This window comes from Prinia subflava, chromosome 9 (genome assembly GCF_021018805.1).
Source record: "Prinia subflava isolate CZ2003 ecotype Zambia chromosome 9, Cam_Psub_1.2, whole genome shotgun sequence".
Lineage (NCBI taxonomy): Eukaryota > Metazoa > Chordata > Aves > Passeriformes > Cisticolidae > Prinia > Prinia subflava.
In genome coordinates, this window is record NC_086255.1 from 6,291,395 (window position 1) to 6,311,157 (window position 19,763).

The window sequence follows — 19,763 nt, forward strand, 5'->3', positions numbered from 1 at the left end:
CCATAATATTGTCACGCAGAAATCCAGATTAAACAGTGATATTGGTCCCTGCTTGCCTTAAAATCTATGAATACATACCCAGTAAATGAAGGTCATCTACCATGTAATTTCCAGAGAGACTGGAGCCACGGCGAGGGTGGGACAAGAATAGCATCAAATAAAGGCAAATATTCCTGAAATCTGCATGCTATTATTCCTACCCAGAAAAAGGGGTCTGCAGGTCCAGGATGGTGGTAGTGGGAAAGAACATCTGGCAGCTGGAAGGTAACCAGAAATAGGGAACATATGGGGAAAGGGCTGTGGAGGGGCGGGGATGGGGTGGTTTCCAATACCCTGTGTCATAACGCCTAACCCCAGATTCAGGAGAGGCCACTGAGTGAGTTTGTGTGGTTGCCAGTGCTTTGTGTAGCATTATTGTTGCTGTGTTTTGTTTCTAGGGAGAATTACAATCTGTTGCTATATTAAATACGGGGTTTGTATGTGTGGAGAGATGCATGTGTTTCTCCTGTGCTTTAAGACATCGTTTTCAGCTTCAGAAGTAATTTTCAGATTCAGAGAGGGTGGGAGAGCCAGAGAAATGTGATTTGTTTGTCTACATTATCTGGGAACTACATGACTTGCTGTTTCCTAGGGAAAGCTCTATAATTTGATTGAAGATCTATATTTAAATGTGGGAGAGAGTCTAAAGGGGACCTGACACCTCCACTGTAAAAACTCTGATAATACAGACTTCAGGAGTTTAGAGTTCAAGGTATTTACATATTGATGTTTTCCAGCACTGGTGCAAGCAATCTAACAGCAGAGGATTTGCCACCAAACGACAGTCTGGTTTGGGGGTTTTTCAACTCTCATTTAAGTGAGAATTCCGAGATATCTGAATTTACAAAGGCAGGTCCACTGGATTTCCATTTGCATATTTTTGGCAGCAGTCCACCTCATTAATGCAAGAGAGAATCAGCCAATATTATAAGAAAAACACATATGACACTCAAGGGAATTAGAAATATATTGTTAATTTGACGGAGTGTTAATAGGCCCCCTAATGTCACCAGTTTTTCCTAACAGTTGTCTGCAATGTTTATTTCTTGTTGGACCAACAAAACCACGGTTCATATTATAGATGTGAGCTCGGTGATGGAGGCTCTTTAAGAGAGATGTGCTCTCCAGGAGGTGTTCAGCATTTAGTACTCCTCTCCATTTTAATCAAAGAAAAGTCTCCAAGTCAAAGGAGGGAGGAAATCAAACTCTGACTCAAATCTCTCGTGTAGAAGTAGATATTATTTTTGAATGATGCCTCCTGAGAAACTTTCCATTGACCTCTAAAGCAGGAGGGCCGCAATGGAGCTGTTATCAGGTTTAACTTTTGTGACCCACAGCTGAAATCATTGTAGACGAGTGGCTACAGGGAGATTAAATTCAGAATGTCCTGTAAGCTGAAAGAAATATAAATCTAAGCAGTGCTCTTTAAGAAGCATTAAAGAGTGTGTATAGAAACTTAAAATTCCTCTGTGTTAAGTTACTTGGTGCTCCTTTTCCATTCCAGATTTGTGAAGGACTACACCATTATTTTTGACCTTTTCCTACTAAGGGCTGGGAGGTTACAAGTTTTGCTCTGGTAATTACCTATCAGTCTAACAAAGTAACCTTAATTAGTGGGATTTTTTCATCCCATATATAGGAATGGGGCATGGTGTGAACACATGTTATTATGATTTAACACCTCGCTCAGCTCTCATGTATATCCTTTGTCTTCTGCTGTCACCACTGTAATTAGGCAGCAGAGGTGCAATATATCCAGATTTTTTTTTGTCAATACCTGCCCAAAGCTCTAAATGCACGTGTGATAGAAATGAAGGCTAATAATGCAAAGAAAAGCTGTAATGACCATTGTAGACAACCAAGCTCCATTTAGCCCACTGTAGTGAGCTCACTCTGGTTTGCTCACAGAAGCCTTGCTCATGGGATCACTCTGGTTTCATCAAGATGGATTATTGCTCAGAGAGAGCAGAGCTTTTTCCTCTTTCATTTTAGCACAAATCTGTTTTATCTTCCCCCAACCTGGCTTTTGATTAGAACAGGTTCAGAAGTGCTGCAGACAATACTTGTATCACATAATCTGTGGATTTCCAATTCGACTTGCACTGATTAACCAACTTCATTATGCACAAATCCCCAGCAGGAAATCCCACACGTGCCTGTGCCACACTTCCTCCCTCCCCCTGTAACTCCAGCTCACCAGGACTTGGGAAAACATTTTCTTGCTGAACACAAGGGAGAATGTCTTCCTTCCCTGTCCTTACACATTGGGATTACATAGACCCAGCTATTTTGTGCAAAATATCACAGGAAAAAATGAAATTAATCTATGCAACTATTGCTAGAAATACTCATTAGATAAAAGATTGGTTCACACAGTTTCCTAAAATGTCCCATTTCTTTCTTATTTGTTTCCCATCTAGCAATGAGGTCTCAGCCTCCAGAGAATTTCTCCTTCTGATCCCAAGAGCAATATTTATTCACTCAGAGATTAAAAATCCATGCTATATGGTACAGGTAACTAATCACGTAACTCAGACACTGACTATCAAATAATTTCAGTGAAATCTCTCCACCAAAAGAAAAAAACAGCACAAAAGCTCTTGTGGATGAAATGGGATTTATTTAATTTTTTTTAGGTCTGCCAGGAGACAGTCAGAAAGAAGGAAAAAGGCAAATTTTGCTGAATAAGTTGTTTATTGTAAACAACATGACGTCACCTGCTTTCTTCATCAAGCTTATACTGCTCAGCAGAGAGCATGAAGAGTGCTCTCAGTCTCTCTTTGTCACAGACCTGCTTTTAATATCATTTACACTTTTCCTTCAGTGTTTTGTTTGGAGCTATCAGCAGCACTTTACAACTGCTGCAACAGTGAATAACTTATTTCTCAGGAACCCCACTGCAACTTGCATTGTGATAAAACAACAGCTGTGCACCACAAAATTTGTGAGTGACCAGTTTCCAAAAGAACTTTCACTTTTTTTTACAAGCTCAAGGAAAACTTTCCCCCAAGCCACCTTAGGATAGAGTTCATTAAATCTGTGTACATGGTGAGGAGCCATCTGGGAGGGAAGGATGGTGCTGCAAGACACGGGAGGGGAATGGATGCAGAGCACACAGGATGTGTATGCTGGGGGAGGGATGGAAAAGGATGACAGGAGTATGGGAATGCAGTCTAAATACTGGGAAAACATAAATTATTACAAAGCCATGCATTGGGCTTTAAATTAAGTGAGACAACTCCTCTTGGTAAAGTCCATGGGTCTTCTTGAAAATAAAGTAGCAATTAGCGTTAACTAATGTACACACTTTACAAATCAGCCAAGAAATCCCATGAAGGGGGTAGTTAAAAGTGGACATCCAGATGCAAGTGACTTGCCAAACTTTTCATCATAATTAAATAAATACTGCGAGGGCAACCCATCCTACCAAAAAAATTCCAAAATAATTCAGTGAATTGCACCTTGTTCTTGCCTGGTGACTGTGATAATCACAAAGGAGTCAGAGTCCATCCAGAAGAACAGCTCAGAGGAAGATATCTGAACTTCATGCAGCTAAAACTAGGTGAGAGGGACATTACCCACATTCCATCAAATTCAGAGGAAAAATAAGGAACAGAGGGAATAAATAAAATTTTGTATTAATGAAAGATGTACTCTCCATCTAGTGTCTGTAGTTTTCATTTTTGTGATGCAATAGTTATAATGCTCAGTAATTGACAGGAAGGTGAAGACTCTTGATACCATGAATTATCGTTTAATGTAATTAAAATTATCATGTTAGCAAGGTTTCAGGAATTATTAGATGTGTCTTTAGCTATGTCTTTAAGTTAAGTAACATAAAAATATTAAGAGCCATCTATTCCAGAGGTATATGTCATCCTTTATTAGAGGCACAAGAGTCAATGTTCTGTAAAAATCTACTTTATACATTTTTGTCTAAGAAAGACACTGTGAGATGTCTCATCAGTGTCAATATATCTGTGCTACAGGATGCTCAAGGATGATCTAACAAAATAAATGTACCCTGATATCTACCTTGTGTTTGAGACTCAAGGCTAAGAAAAGTAATATAATTCAGAAATCTGAGGCAATCAGCCATATCTGAAGGAAGAAATGCAGGATGATTTCTTCTTCTCCACTGGTTCCTGAGCAAGTGGCAATGTATTTTATTTTCCCCAATAGGCCTCCTCACCACAAAGGAAGATACATGGCTGAAAGCAGCAATGGAGGACAGGCTTTTGCAACTTTATTCCTGTACAAGTCATCTGGCTGTAACAGAACTTTAAAAATATATTCATTTTTATGTACATTTCTGTAGTATCCACCACAATATTTCAATAGTGTGCACTAATGCACAGCACTAATGCAGGCCTAGGCATGGCTCAATTCTTACTCTGATTTCTACCAGTGCAGCATTGACTTCAATGTGCTTATTTCAGATTTTCTCTAAAGGAATTGAAATGGGAGGCAGACTGCTCTTTGAGCAGCACTCAGAGCGATGTAGTTCAGCAGAATTTACACAGTTTCTATTAGCACTTATTCAAAGTTGGCCACAAGTGTCAAATGAAGCTCCCATTTACAGAAATCAAGGTACTTAATTAAAATCTTACCAATAAAAAAGGGATTTTCCATTGTGTAATTGGAAGTCCAGATACTTAATCCTACTTAAAAATAACAAGTGCTCACACTTTTAAATCAAGAAGTGCCCTTTTTATTTTACTTTCAATAGTGACTGAACAGTAAGCTCCCTATGGTTTTAACCACTGAATTCTTATAATTTGAATGTTTTTGAACTTCTGGTGAATGTTCATATTTGGTTTTGACTTTGATTTTGATTATGCCATTGACACTATGATGTCCCCAGGGCTTTGTCAGTGTAGGGAAGTTTCCTTTAGAAATCAAGATTTCCTCAGGATTAATCAGTGAATGTAGGCTGTATCTTTTTTAAACTAGTGCTGGGAAATATCTAATTTGCCAGGTCACTTGAGCCAGCAGTTCAGGATCAAATCCAGAGGGTTGGACACTGCTTTGGATATCCATGGCAAACAAGGAGTTGGAGGGTGCCTAACAATGATTTGGGTCCTGTGTAACAGCAGCTGTAGAGCACCCTGGAGAGCATCTCTGTCATGGAGATACAGGCTCCAGACTCTCTTTTTACAGTGGGAATCTGCATCTCCTGCTCTCATTTAACAGCTGGAGAAACTGGGCTGTGGAGGATGGGGTAAGATGGATCTCAGGTGGTGCAGCAGGACAGTGGTAGGTTTCTGTGAAGCCCCCAGGGCTGCATCCAGAAGGTCAGGCAACCCAAAAATTAATTTATCCACAGCTCCCTTTCAGGAAGCAGTCAAGACACTGAAAGTCAGTCCTGTGGAAGATGCATCTTTTGACTGGTGAGAGATCCAAGTACAGAAAGAGCAGCTCAACACTGTTAAAACAATTATACCATTCATTTCCAGCCTCACAGCCATGAGGGTGCTCACTGAGTGAGCAACTTATGAAATGATCAGGAAAGTATTTATTTAGATATTGCTTAAACAGGACCCTGTGGGAATTCTTTTTAATACCCACAGAAACCAATAGAGAATTTGTCCAGTTTTGGGGGAGTACTGTTGTGTGCTTACATGTTCAGATTGTCTTTCTGCTTGTTCTGCGTACCAGGCCAGCCATGAATCATTGTCTTTGAATAATTTTATCTAGAGTTTGAGATCATTGTGCTGTGGATTACTGTGGACAGAGTATTTTTTAATCACTGCTGAGGTGCAGGTGGAACAACAGGAGGCATCTCAGGAGCCTTGTAACATTCACCTTCTCTCATTTGAAGGCAAAAAAACTTTGTGAGGTTCCTCTTTGTGGAGAATTTCCTCCTCTCCAGGAGCCACCATAGGTTTTGGCAGAGCCACGTGCCATTTGGCAGGATTCACGAGGGCTCAAGAACTGCCAGGCCTTCCCTTGCCAGGGAATAAAACTGATCCAAGCTTTAAAGGAGTCAGTTGAGAGCGTTCCCATGGATTTTGAGAGCTTTAGAGCAAGCCCAGGTCAGAGATGATGCACCCTAACAAAGCATTTCTAAACAATTAGCATGGCCTTGTACCCAGAACACCCAGAGAAGCCAGTTTGGTTACCCTGGGTCAGATTTAAAAGACTCGCAGGAGCCACTGAGGTGTCCTGGCCCTTCTCTCTTTATTTTTAGGATCACTGAGACATTTCAGCTGATATGGAAATAGGAACACATAGCTGAGTGCAATTGTAGGGGCCTCAGTGACTCATACAAGCTCTTTCAGCCCCATTTCTTCTCCTGCTGAGGCACAGACAAGAGGGACACTGGGCTGTGTCTGGCCTGGTGAGCTCTGTCCCAGCAGGAGTGGGAAGGACACAGTGCACACCATCCTCCAGAGCCTGGGCCAAGCACAGGTCAGCCAGCAGGATGGTGTGACCCTCAGAGAAACACACTTTAGAGGTGTGCTACAAGGGCTTTGGAGGTGCCCAGTGCTCTTACCACAGAGATATTTGTCCGATTTTTAATAATTCACATTACTAGATATATTGGATATTACATCTCAAAACTCTGTCCATCCTCTGTACTGCCTTTGCAGAGTTCCACATCCTGCAAATAAGGTACAGACCACACTAAAAATCTGTGAGGGTCCTTGCCAACTGTCCAGAATAAAGTTAGCTAAACACAGAGCCTGTTTCCAGTCTCCTTTCAAAAGGATGGACAGTCATCCTTGGAGATAATTAAACTGTAAGGTTTCAGGTCTTGTAAAGATGCTTAATCTCCTGAAATTAGGCAGCATTAAACCCTGAGTCAGAGTTAAAATCCCTTTCTCTTCCTAGCCACAAGCCAAGCTGGGTGCAGTGTTCTTAGTCTAGGATCCTGCTCCAAGAGGAGTCTGTTTACAACAGACACAGCACAAGCCACAACCACCATTTAGCTGATAGGATCAAAATTATGAATATAGAAATAGCTGTCGTGCTCTTATTCAAGGTATTATCCTCTTTCTCTAGTTCTCTCCAGAGATTTGAGCCTTGTTTGTTGCAGCTGATATATCTATTATTAATCTTCAGGTAGTCAGTAGAATAATCTGCAGCGTTCATTAAAAAGTATCACCTTATGGATTACTAAAAAGCATCTTTACTTTTGCTAATGAGCCCCAGTAGCACAATACTTTACATATTTTATGGTCAGACAATTATGTGATGTCTTGTTTTTATAGTCAATCTGAAAATATATTGTTTCAGGCATAGAGATAGTAGCCAACATGAGAGAAGTCAGCACTAGGAATTTTTGCCTCCTGAGTTATAACTGTGAAGAGGTGACACATTTCCAAAGCATTCTTTTATTATTTCTAAAATCCCGCAGCCCACAAAAAATGTCTGTTATTCACACTTAGGATAAAGCATGATAAATGCAAAGAAAAAGAAGCCAGGGAATTTCTGAAATAAACTGTTCCTTTATGGAATGTTTTTGTTACTTTGTTTTTAAACAGGCTTCATCTGAAAATAATATAGATATTTAACACTTGCCTACTTGAGGTGATAACAAAATCTGTATTTCATCTATAAGTAGATGGTGAAATCATTCAGCTCTCAAAAAAAGACAGTATTCAGTATTAAGTATTTGCTCATATGAAGTGGTTGCCTCCATGAAGAGCTACCAATTTACAGAGAGATTCACCCATTTGACCTCACAGTTATCCAAGAAAAAATATTTATTTCAGTTCCAAGATGTCTCTGAGAAATAACACGCTGCTCTTTTATTTTCCCTGTTGTTCTAAGTTTCTCATTTCCCCCTTTTGTGTTTGTCCTTCAAAAATATTAGTGAAGCAAATCCATGACAAGAGGTGGCAGCTCAGTGTCTGCCACGTGTGCCAGCACAGCCCTGGAGGGACCACCCTGAGGCACCAAGGAATAATTCCCTCTCAGTGCCCATTAAATCCTCAGCCTCTCCTCGGAGACTGAGGGTGCCAATTAATGTCAATTGTCACCGTGGCTGGTGTGGCTGGGACACCTGGCCAGGGGGTGAGCAGAGACCCCCAGCAGCACCGTCTGTGGTGCTCCGTGTGAGAAGGATTCCCCAGGGGAGGAAGAGCACGGACTCATCCCAAATTTCATCCATTGCAGGCAGGAGGGGGACAGGAGCTGCAGCTCAACCAGAGGGGAGGGCTCAGAGCTCAGCTCTCCTCTCATCTTTTGCCTCTTTCCACCATGTCTCTCTTGTAGCAGAGCTGATATTCTCTGTTTTCCTCTTTGCAAACTGACAGGAATCAATACTTCATTGAAAGCTGCTGCTTGCACAGCTTTGCAGCCCAGCAGGTACAGCCCGAGCTGGTGTCATGACAGATGCAAGTTATTCAAGTAATATTTGTTCTATACCTCCCTAAAAGTGGGCTAGAAATAGTCTAGAGTTATCAGTTATTGCAATTTATTGCTCTTCAATTGTTTCTTAGCTTATTAAAAAGAGAACAGTTGATCAGAAAACATCTCCTGTCAGCTTCCACTCTCCTCAGCTCCCCATGCTGTATCACCAACCACAGCCTGTGGAGACTGGGAATAGCTGCCCTCAGCTTGGGTTTCCAAAATCCAGCTTTTGGCAGTGGGCAGGTAATTTTGAGAGTAAATATGGCAAATTATAATGGCTGGTTTATGACTGTAGGTACTGATGAACCATGGGCTTTCCCCAGCCAGGCTTGTGCACCCTGTCCTGCCTGCAGACCACACTTGGGTTTCCCTCATGCCTCATATGTTTATATATTTCCCCTTTCTTTTTCCCCAGATGTAAACACTCACCTGATTTTCACTGGAATAATATTTGGCCTTATGCCCTGATTTTCAGTGGAGCCTCTGTTAAAATTAATTGGTCCCCTGGGATTAACATCTGCCAATATCACCAATAACCTGTTGTACACAGAAGCCGATTCTGCCCACCCAGGGGAATAATTAGGGAGAAAATTCAGTGTGGAAAACTTCATGGACCTTTTTTTACTCCCTTCTCACTGGCATGGGCTTTATCAGGAAATTTTCTTATAATCCTGACATGCTAATAAACTGATTTTTATTGCTACCCAGTTCAGTGAGATCTTAGATTGTGCCACGGGATGAGATGGACAATTTCCTTCCTTTCTTCTGACATGTTCAGCTATTACTCAGATATATTCTGCTTTTAAACTGGCCCAATCCTCTCAAAATCTGAATCACCCATCTGCCAGTGAGCTATGAAAACTGCAGAGTGCAATTAATTGTACAATATAATTAGTGTATTTTCCAGGATTTCTGAGTCATGTCTTTCCAACATTCTGCAGTGAGAATTATAGAGGTGTTTCAGGCTTAGGTGTTCATGGGAATGAGATTCCTTTTGTGAGAAGCTCCTGAAAAGCTGAAAAGGCTGTTCAGAACAAAATTAAATTATATTGAGATATTATGCTGGATTTGAGAACTGATGCTGGATTGCACACACATAAGCACATAATTGTACACACTGGAATAATAAAAAAAAAGAATAAACGGAAACTTCTGAACATTAAAATTTTATTGTAAGTATGGCAGGGCAATGTCTTTATCTTCTCACAAATTTAGATGCCACTGAACCCCTAAAAAAACGTGGAATAGGTATTAAATATCTGATCTTTTCATTACATCTCACATCCCTCCAGATCTTTCCCATGCATAGTGCACAGCTCAGGCCTGAGCCCCTCCACTGGGCAGCTGCATCCCTCCTTTGACAAACAACAGAACTTCCCTGGGATCAGAAAACTGCAGGCAACACGGAGAAGTTTCCACCTGAGCTTCCCTTTCCTGTCCTTTTGATGGCTGACTCACAGAAAATGGAAAAGGACACCCACTTTTACTCAGTGGGGATCTGCTGGCAGGGCCAGGTGGGTCCCAGGGAGAGGGGAGGCAGAGCTGTGTGTTTGTGTTTATCCTGCACAGCCTGTGGGCTGCTCTGAGAGCTGAACCGAGCATTTACTGATGCGTAACCAGAGTTTTTCTCATTTAGCCAATTGCCCTGGACCTGGCTGGGGGGGTGCAATTTGCATAATCACTACCCAGGTACAGGCAGTGTGTGCATGCCCTGCTCTGGCAATCAGCCCCTGCTCACCCAATCAGGGATTTGCATAATCCCCTTGCAGCTCCTTCCCAGCAGCTTCACTCTGGATATGCAAAGCCCTCCATTCTCCTTGGCTGCTGCAATCCCTCTGTGCCGAACGGCTTCTCTGCTGCTTCATTTTTCATATGTTTTCCAGCAATAAAGACATTTCTTTTGCCCCTGATGTCCATTTCCATGAAAAGAAGAAAAAACATAATGAGATCTTGGCACGGGTTGGTCTTTCCAGTAACTTCCTCTTCCATTTGTTTTTGATCTGATCTCTAAATTTCTAGGGTGAGGCTGAGGGAGGGGATTCTTCCCCTCTAACCCACTTCAGCAAGACTCCACCTGGAGTACTGTGTCCAGTTCTGGGATCCTGAACAGGAAAGACATGGACCTGTTAGAGTGGGTGAAGAGGAGAGCCACGAGGATGGTCAGGGGAATTGAACACCTCTCCTGTGAGGAAAGGCTGAGGGAGTTGGGGTTGTCCATGTGGGGAAGGGAAGGCCACAGGGAGACCTTAGAACCCCTTCCAGCACCTACAGGGGATGAGCTTTTCAGCGGGGGTTATTGCAAAAGGACAAGGGGTAATGGTTTTAAAATAGGAGAGGGTCAATTTAAATGAGACTTAAGGAAGAAGTGTTGTACAATGAGGATGGCAAAACATTGGAACAGCTTGCCCAGAAAGGTGGCAGATGCCTCATCCCTAGGAACAGCCAAAGTCAGGTTTGATGGGGCTCTGGTCTAGCTGAGGATGTCCCAGTTCTTTGCAGGGGGCTTGCACCAGGTGACCTTTAGAGATCCTTTCCAGCCCAGGCCATTCTAATATTCTGTGGCTCCCTGATCTTCCCTGTCCCATCATCCTGCCCAGGGCAAGGATCCCAGGGAATCTGTCCTGGCCGTGTTTCCACCAGGAGATCCATGCCAGGTTTCCACTTGACCATTGCAAGATGACAGGTACACCCAGGCCAGGTCCTTTGGGAATGAGAAAGGGAAAGGAGGGCAAGAATGGGGAACACAAAACAATTTATGAATGGAGAGATCACCTCCGGGGATACAGACCCCAAATAGCTTACTGTACTTAGTCTTTAAATTTTTTTCTGTCCTTCCTGGCCTTTCTGGTCTTAGACTGAAGATTCTAATTTGCTTTCAAGGCAGTATAATATATAAAAGCAGCTAAAATGAGTTCCATAATACCAGTGTCCCTTGTGTATCCCATTTAATATCACTGTCTGTTACATAGCTATGAAATTTAAAGATAAAATCCTTGACTTCACCAAGTGAAGTGCCAGAGAAAGTAGAACAATGCACAAAAGCAGCAGTGAGTGAGTGTGACTGATTTTCCTTTCAAACTATTTTAAATGAGGATATGTGACTTCATTTGCTTTTAATGTGTTGTACCATTGCACAAGAAAATCACATAAAATGAGTGCATGATTAATCATCAAACTCAGAAATCAGGTTGATTACAAACATCAACATCATCCTAAAGTTGGGGTCACGGCTTCAATCTGGAAAAAGCATTTAAAACCTCGAGGTAATTACTTTCTTTGTAAAAAAATAAATGGTATTAACTTCAACTGCTAATGGAGTAAAAGGTGCTCCCAGCCTGACTTCTGAGGTCATAGACTATTTGTGATATACAACACCTTTCCCAAGGCCTATCAAGGAAATAACCTTAGGAATGATGTATGGCACAGCCTAATGGTCTAAGAAGAGTCTTTTGCTGAGCAGCCAAGCAGTGGTGCACTCAGATTCCCCACATTTTATGATGTCACAGAACACCAGAATCCATAAATCTTTGGTAAATGCCTACATCTCTCTAAAGCACCTACACACATTGTTGACAACTTTTTTTGTAGAATTGTAAATTCTTACTAGGTACAGGTATTTTAATGTTTCTGCAGCTCAGATATTTACTGTTCTGCCTTAGGAAGAAATATGCTCAAGGCAAAATTTTTACTTTATTGCTGTCTGTAATAGGCAGATATTTTTCTTGCAAGGGATTTCCTGCAATAAATACCATTGTCATTCTTATGACTGAAGCTGTTGGCTTGAAACACCTTGTCCTGAAATACTGCCTTTCCAAGCCATTATTATATAATTACTACAGCTTTTGACCTAGTTACACAAAACAGGATGCAGTCCTTTTCTCTTCAGTATTCCCGAGGAAAGGACAAAGGGGAAATATTTCTTTTTCAAGTGAAAAATTTGTTAACTTAGAATTACCAGGAGACAGGTACAAACCCCTCTTTGAGTTGTGTCTGGGGCTGGGTGTACTTTATAGCCCCAGCAAACACCTGTGTTTGCAATGGGGAACAATTGCAAAAAAAAAAAAAAAAAAACCCCACAGTAGTCATGATCCAATTACATTAAACCAGTCAGACCACAGGGGACAAAGGAATTGTTTGGAGGGGTGCAGGGGTGTCAGAGATTGGTGGGACTTTTTTTCTGCCTCTGAGCTCTGGTGCACTGAGAGGATGCAAGACCCCTGTCTGCCACTCCCAGGGTTAGGTGGTGCTGAAGGGGCAGGACTGTCCCCCAAAGCAGTTCCTTCATGTCACAGAGGAAAGGTTCAGTAGAGACAGTCTAGCCAAAAGCAGCAGCCACATTCAGGCACTTTTGGGCACACCCTCAGCAGTACAGTCCATGTCAGGGTGCTTAGGGTAAACAATCCTGCTCCCATTCACAGAGGTGTGCAAACCCAAGTGCTTAAAAAGCCTTCTGCATAGAGGACTGTGGTTAGCAGAGCCACACGAGGCCTGAAATATTCTTGCCCTGTCAAACAGAAGCCTAAAGGTGAAAATTTCTTTAATACGTCCTTGGCAAAATTAAAAACTTTGCTGTGAAGTCAGGTGAGTGTGGGAGATGAACCTCATTGTTTGACCATTCTGAACAGTTGTTCTCTTCATCCATTCCATTTTTGTCCCAATACCAGGCAGACAATTCTAATACAATACTTAAGAATATTGTATTTCTATAATCTAAAATATGAAAGTGCTTTATTAGTACTAGGCTCTTCGCTGCAGTCATGTAGCTTAATTTGTTTTCAAAAAACAATTCTTTTTCTCCCCCTGAATTATGATCTTCCTTTACATGCAGTGAAATGTTGGCTTTCTTGTTTGAGTGCTGCTGCTTCCTGTTTGCAAGGACCAGAACCCACGCTCTTTAAAGCAGTTGTTATTAATAAAGGTCTCAATGACTGACAAATCCCTACTTCATGCCTCTTTATTTTACCCATGGGAGCTAGTTAAGCTGTATTGTTTGATTTGTATACATTGATGCTCTGATAGCACTGGCCACTTCTGTTTCAGTTGGAGTGGAAATGCATTCCTTGTTGGCTCCTTATTAAACATTTCTTGGGCAGCTTTTGTGTCCACTCACAATCCCTTATTTTCAAACTACTTAAACACTGCTCAATTTTTTTGTCATTTTCTAATCTCTTGTGTCTTCTGAGTGTAGGAAGAAAAATAACTCACTGACTTACGTCTGATTTCCCCCTAACTTGCCTGGTTCTTCCAAAAAAGTCTCTGTATAATTACTGTGCTGTTAAACCAGAATTCCTTAGAAATTTACTTCTTATCTCCCTTGGAAGTAAATCACAGTTTAATCACCTGCCAAAGCTGGTATTAAGTGTCCAATTAAAAACCAAACCTTTTGCAGCTTATCACTTTCTGCTGTAAGGAACAGGTGTGTTTTTAGGTGAGTGCTGGGCTGATGTCTATTGAATTATCAGGTAGGACTCCCACTGGCTTCAGGGCAAGTGGAACGAGGCAGATGGTGGAGGATTTCTTTGGAATACAGACCTGATGGATGTCTTCCGAGCCTGGATAACTCCCCCAAGGCTCATTGAAGCCTGCAGGTCCAAAACTCTCAGGGATCTAACCCTATTACAGCTGTGAATTTGCAAATTAGGCAGAACTGGAAAGAAGCATCATTAGGAAAAGCTGCTGGAATAGCTGGAGAATGACTGAGGGGCACATCCTAAATGGATGTCTCAGTCACTGGCCCAGGATTCCTAGCTCTGTTTGAGATGGGTGAACACTTGTCACTGTACACCCAGAGATGATAAATTTGGCAGCAAGTTTGTCCTGGTTGCAACTGTGCCATGGTTGTCGCATTGTCATGACTATGAACTGTCAGCACAGTTTTGTGCAAATTACACCTAGGCACTGTCCCAATAAAACACTCAGCCCGTGCTGTTGGGCATTTAGGTGGGTTTATGCTGGCAGGGTGCTGATGCCTCACATCATTTACATCATATTTGCTTTGCCCATGTTTGGAAGCAGATCCCTACCTGGTACATCAGAGCTGCATGGGTTCTTTTTCTGGGAGACTCTGTATCTGGGGAGATAACCAGCTGGATTTGCTCTTCATCAACCTATGAGGGTTCCATCACCATGTACAGAGAAAGGTTATTTAATTTATACTTGTTCTGGCCTATCTGTGTGCCAGGGAAAATTTACATACAAAGCTCTGTCCAGTGCAGCATCCCCTGAAAGCCCTTCCTGACCACAAACACCAGTCCAGCTTCAGCACCACATCCCAGTTGTTCTTATCAATGTTGATAACCCAGAGAGTCTCCAGAGACTCTCCTCTTTTCCTGCACATTGTATTTTTGTGGTGCTGAACAATCCACTGCACGCTCCCTTCTTTCCACCTATCTCCATCTTTTAATCTCTTATGTGATCCTTACACATGATATGTGATAAAAGGTAACTTTGCCATATCCAGAAATGGTGTCATTCCATAAACAGGCCATTTTGTCACAAGATAGCACAAAAGATGTTCATACTCACTTAGAGGATGCCCTAAGGGTATGCCAAGGCACAGAAGATTGTGACTGAATGGAAACTTCAATTCTTCTGGTTCACTCTGCTATTACCATGTACAAAACCCTTTCCAGTGGATATTGTTGCAAATGGATGCGTCTGGGTCAGATGTGGAAGACCCTGCCAAAGGAAAACTGCTGCTGAACTGAGGCCCTGGGTGAGAAGTGAAGTCAGAACCTCAAAGTCTGTTCAAATAAATCAGGGCTGATTATCAGTGAGTGGTGAAATTGCAGTTTTTACACAATGATATGTACGCATTTGGCTGTATGAGTTTTTTGTAGTTACATTCATTTTCAGTCATCCTGTTAAATGAAAAACAGATGCCACCAACAAGTATTAGAGCTCACAAAGATGGATTTACACGTTTCTTTTAGTGAGTGCTTTTATCAATAATGCACATGAAAAGAGGCTGGGAAGTTTTATTACATTAGTTTAACCACCATAAATCAGCACAGAATACAAAACTCACTTAAATTACCACCTTAGGGCCAACGTAGCAATGATGAAGTGTTATGTTCTAGCCCGTAGAACAGCCTGGGTGATGATCCTCTTTCCAAACACTGATGAAGTGATCACGAGCACAGTGATGGACTTTGTGACTGATTCATTCTGCTCATCCAGAGCAGACAGGAAGGCAAAGGCAGGCTGGGGAAAGCAGCTCTATGGGGATGCTCTGTGTTTTCAGCCAGGACAGGGTGCTGTGGCACTGCACACTGCTGGGTGTTTGCTCAGCCTCAGTGCAACTCCTGCTGTTCCTGGCAGCAGTTTCCTGGGTGGTGAGCGATCCTCCGGAGGAATCTTCACTCAGAAGGGATTTGAACTGCCAGAAGAAAGGACACAACCCTTGGGTGAGCCTGTGCTGCTGGTCCTCCCCACACAGTGCCTCTCCAGGCAGGGTGGGACCCAGCCCATGCAGTCAGGGCTGCTGCTTTTGGGGCTCAGGCAGTGACAGCCCTGGCTCTGTCCCTCGCCAAGTCAGCGCAGCCACAGATGCTTTCCTAATCCCACCACAGCTTGCATCCCCCATCTCAGCCCTGCTTTGCAGTAATCCCATTCAACTGCATAATTACTGCCATACTCAGACAACTGGATAATTTCTTCTTGTGAATTAATAACAGTAATAATAGTACTAGTAGTAATAATAGTAATAATAATAATAATAATAATAATAATAGTAATAAACTATTGTTGGGATTTTGCCCCCACTATTAACTGCTTGTTCCTTTGGCCTTCCTATGGAGATGGCCAACAGTAACGCCAAGCAGGAAATTGTTGTTTGGCTTGAATATTGTCATATGCCTCCTAGAGCTCCTGTTGAGACCACCAGTTTGTTCCAGAGAGGACAGGTTCAGTAACTATCAGATGATGATGACTAACTGGTTTATGAATTCAAGTCAGTGGTCTAGGAGTGAAAGGATTTATTTTTCTGTTTGCTTTTTTAATCTCAGCATCAATCCTCTGAGCCAGAGTCATCCCATTTTTGTCTCTCCATCAAGCTGTGGTTATACTGATTCGTCAAGATGGTTTGAAATTCTTTTCTCTTGTCCTTTGAGGCTTCTTTGTTCCTTAATATTTTCCTCTCCTCAGTGTATTTTAGGATGATTCCCTAACCCTGTCTTGTTAAATTTAATTGGACAGGATCTTAATCAAGGTGACTACATCAAATGTCGTGTTTTCCTCTTCTCTGACCACTACTGTAGCCAATTCCAGGAGTCCTTCTTTTGGAGAAACTGTTTCTTAGGAAGTATAAATGTTTGGAAAAGAAATTAGCTCCAAATGTGACTAGCCACTCACCCATAAGTCATGGTTTGCCTGTTTTCCCAGGCTTTGTTTCTTGTACCAGTCAAAGGAAAGCTGAAAACAAAATAGATTAAATGTTTTCTCAGCGTAGCATCAAAGGCTATAATTTTGTTCATTCAAATAATTTAAACAAGATCAGACAAAGTGAATACTTGGAAGGGACCCATTCTAAACTCACAGGAAACCCAAGTATTTCAGGAACCAATGGTGTCTGTGCAAGATGGGCAGCTAGTGCTGAAGCGATGCCACAGTGTGGTTTTCAGAGAAAATAGTGAAAAATTAATCAGTTCCAATAGATCCAGTCAAAATAAGGGAACATTTTGTACATCAGATTTATGGCTTTGGTTGGAAGAAGTGAGATTCATTGAGTACAACATATCTTTTGAAAGTGCTTTTAAGTGGGGATGTGGTGGTGTCCAATCACTGAATGTTGTTCATGTATGGGGTTTTTTTCCACTGGCTCCTTTTCTGACTGAAATGCAAAGCTGTTTTCTTGATCCCATAATACTTTTCAAAGTATTAAGTACACAGCTGAAGAAATATGCTCTGTGAACTAATTAGACAGTGAAAACAAGGCCATTTTCCTTCCTGTGAATTGTCTCAGCAAACACAGAACCTTACAAATCCTAACACTTTGCTCGTTTACCACGCCAACAACGAAAGACAAGAATCTTTTGGTTTAACACAAGGCTGGAGCTGAGGACTCCACCAAACCTTTCCAATGACGTCCAAAGCCCACAGTGACCCTCTGTCCACCTCCTGTGCTGGGGACAGTACCAAAGACAGCTGCTCCAGCCCAGCAGGACTCCAGAGGCCACAGGGCTGTGTTTCATTAGTGTGAGAGCGAGTCACAGAGACAACTGCAAGCTCCTTCTCGTGTCCAACAGGCTCCTCAAGTCAAATATGTTACATCCGTTGCACTGGTGTCCTGGTGAGCTATTACGTCACCCAGCAGGAAAAAATATTCACATTTGGATCATCCAGACGCAAACCCAGGAGCTCATTAGTGAAACTGTGTTTGGAGACATTGAATCACAGTTATGTGTTCTAACAATTGCCCAATTGCATATCACACAACTTCAGCCTTGAGTTCCTCTTCTTGAGTTCCTTTAACACTGCTCGTGAAAATATTGATTGCTCTGTAAAGGCTAAATAAATGCCTAATTGCATTTCAGTAATGTATTTTTCTCCAAAACAATTTTTAAAACCACTCACAGATAAACCCATAGCCATTTAAACTCTGTATGAAACATGAGTTTTTATTCAGGGTGAAATCCTGGCCCCAATGAAATCAATGGGAGTTTTGCCATTGACTTCAGTGGGGCCAAGATTTCTCCCTTGATGCACATGATATATTTTTCCTGACATTTAGAATGATGAAACAGCCCTGGTTCTGATTAGCCCAGGGTATAAATAGTATCACTCGAGTAGAGCAAAATTCAAATCAAACCTCAGGCATCTTTGCTGATGCTGCTTTGTTTTGCAGTGCTGTGTGCTCATGGAGAGACCCAAATGGCCATTTGGAGCCAAGGACTTCATCTGAACCCCCTTTTCTGCATTTACATTTCAGTCTACATCAGTACACGGGGAGCAAAGGGTTAGTAAGCACCGAGGCATCCAGTCAGATGTCTGGTGACATACATTTTTCCAGCGTGAATTCTTCATTAAAAGAACCCTTGATGTCTCACAGCTTGTAACCAAATTGGGCCTTGACTCCTAATATAATTTAGATGAGTTTAAAATACACTTCTAAGAAAAGCTGCCTCCACTTTTATAAAAATTGTATACCATAATATTAGGGAGAAATCTGCTGCTTGTTTTGACAAGTTTCATTTTTTTTCAGTATCTTATGAATATATTTTAACCTGCTGCTTTATGTTTGAATCAGTAGTAGTGCAGGAGGAAAGCAACATAGTTGGACTTCTGAGACTATTCAATAAATTGCTTGCACATTGCACAGCAGAAAAAAATATTTCTAACCTTTCCCTGAAATTTAGGTTCCTTTTTAAGGCAGAAGGAGTCATTGGAAAGCAGAATTAATGGAGACACAGGGGAAGAGATGAATAGATGTTAAATGTAGAGGGAATCCTTGCATTCAGAATCCTTGCATTCATGTCATTTACTCTGCAGAGTTGATCCACAGTTTCCAGGGCCTGGTTGTGCAGCTTCCCTGGCCATCCTTCCAGCATCTTCCAAACAGCCCCAGCATGGATGGAGCTCACCAGCTGGAGGGAGGCTCTCTCAGGAGTGGGGAGGCAGTGGCACAGCCCCCTGCTCCTCCTGCCCCTCCCGACTCCCTCTTATCTTCACCACTCCTTTACCTGCCCCTGCAGCACTCGTGGGGCTGTGATACTCCCTGAGACACGAGAGAGAGCAAGGACCTGTTGTTTGCCTGCTATTCAGGCAAAACTCCCACTGGCATCTCTGAGCCCTTAAATAGTACAGCATGTTGCAAGTGGAATTGTTTATTGTGTTCAGTCAGAGCCGGCTGCAGCCAGCTCTCACTACTGACTCAACTGCACAGAATCTCGCCCTCCTGTCATCCCACACTGCAGCACTCGCTGGGCCCAGCTCTGTTTCCACTTAAATGTTGGGGAAAAAATGGAGCCAGGATTGCTCCACCATCTTCTTCTGAATCTGGGCACTCTTGAAAACCTGTGAGACAGTCTGAAAGATGAGGACAGCAGGTCAGGCATTGTGTTGGTGCAAAAGGTTTTTGATTTACACAGCCCTGGCAGCCAGGGATGACCTGAGCCCAGGATGTGCTTTTCTTGTAGCTCACCCCTCTGAAAACCAGCAGATCAAACCCATGGAGTAGCTCAAGGTGAATATCAGCAGGATTTGATCCCTAGTGGGTCAAACAGACAAACTGTCCCCTGCTCTCCTGCTTTGTGCTCCAGCAGCATCCAAACAGAGCTCCTTGCATAGATTTATCCCCAACCATGAAACAGTGGCTGGACTTAGGACCTACAGGCATTATTGCAATTTACTCAGCTATATAAATGACC